Source organism: Triticum aestivum, chromosome 2A (assembly GCF_018294505.1).
Source record: "Triticum aestivum cultivar Chinese Spring chromosome 2A, IWGSC CS RefSeq v2.1, whole genome shotgun sequence".
NCBI lineage: Eukaryota > Viridiplantae > Streptophyta > Magnoliopsida > Poales > Poaceae > Triticum > Triticum aestivum.
In genome coordinates, this window is record NC_057797.1 from 175,416,466 (window position 1) to 175,418,198 (window position 1,733).

A 1,733-nucleotide genomic window follows, 5' to 3' on the forward strand; every position below is an offset into this window, starting at 1 on the left:
AGGAGGATGGCCGCACATTTTTCTTGGTCGGCGGCGTGCTCGACATCGGCGCGCCTATCACCGTGTCGGTCGCCTGCATCAGAGCGGGGGCATCCCCGCTGCCGCACTACGTGGCCAAGCTGTGGGCGAACGGCCCGCCGAGGGAGACCAAAGGCAGGACCGATGCCGTCAAGGTGGAAATGGAGGTAACAAGCAGCAAGGATCCCTGCGATGTCGCCGTGCAGGAGCTGACCTTCTTCACAGTTCCGCCCAAGCTGCTGGCCAGGGCTAAGCTTGTGTCCCTCCACATTCTGATTGACAAGCTCACGTCCTAAATGATTCTACAGTGCCTTTTGTTTATCTTAGTAATATGCTAATATAGGGGTTAGCTCGGTCTACTTTAGCTTAAGAGATGGTGGGTTTTGGTGGCGATGCAACAATTACTTCGACATCAGATCAGCAGTTAAAGTAATTTCCAATAGTCGAATGGATATTTTGTGTCTGTTGGGTATAAAGATCCTCTGGGTAAGAAGTATAAGAGCATCTCCAATAGCTTGTCTATATGGATGTCTATACTCGTTTTCCATGACGTGAGCCCAAAACAGGCGTCCAACAGCTTGTCTATATGGTCGTCCAAATATATACATCCTCTAAATCGACCTCGACAATGTCCATGCCTGGACAATGTGAAGGCGTCGTCTAAACTCAGCTGCAGCCACGATTTTTGCTCTCCCCAGCAACGGCCCACCTGTCATGGTCCCTGCATATAGACGTTCTGATGCAAAACTGGACGTGTATACGAGGGAATCTTTTTAGACCATTGTCTATATGAATGTATATAGACATCCAAATATACACATGCTATTGGAGATGCTCTAACAACTTATATGCTTGTTTGTTCAGGAAGTGTTGCATAATTGTGCGAGTTGACGCGACACATCAAAGTACTACTAGTAGTAGTACTCCCTCTGATCCTAATTTCTCTGCGCATAATAAGTCGAGGCGCAAATACCAAGGAGGGCCTGGTTGTGTCTATACTTGGACAACCCACCCGACTGCGCACCAGGCAGACAAAGCTCGTGTCGTGTTGGTGCCATGTGCGGCCCGCACATTAACCAAAACCTTGCGCCTGCAGCTTAGCCTCCGCGTTTTAAACTTCTCAATCTCAAGGCCAAGGAGCAACATGAAACCTATGATAGAGCCAATCGGATGGTTGAGAACACTACAATTCGTAGCTAAAGATGCCTGTGTGAGAGAGGACGAGTGCGTGCGTGCACCTCTTCTCTTCCTGTATAACGTACTCCCAAATTACCCGTCGCAAATTACTCATCGCGGAAATGGATGTATATAGAACTAAAATAAATCTAGATATATACATCCATACCTGTGACAAGTAATTCGGGACGGAGGGCTAAACTCAGAGTACAAGTGTATGTGGGTGGCATCGACCTAGGGAGCTAGAGATGGTGCGTGCGAGAAGTCCCGAGATATAGGTGTGTGCGTGGGAAAGAGGGAGGGAGATGATATGTGTCGATGTAATGGTGTGAAAAAAAAAGACTAGTCTATAGCTCGCCATGAGGCTATTCTTGTCGAACACCCCAATAACCGTAAGATATGTATCTGACGGTGCCAGTTATTACACATACACAGCAGTAGAAAAAGAAGTACCATGGCATATGCTACACCACGGCCGAGAACACGTGCCCACGTTACGCCATCCGGGAATAGTGCAGCACTTCGAAACTAGAACCGTC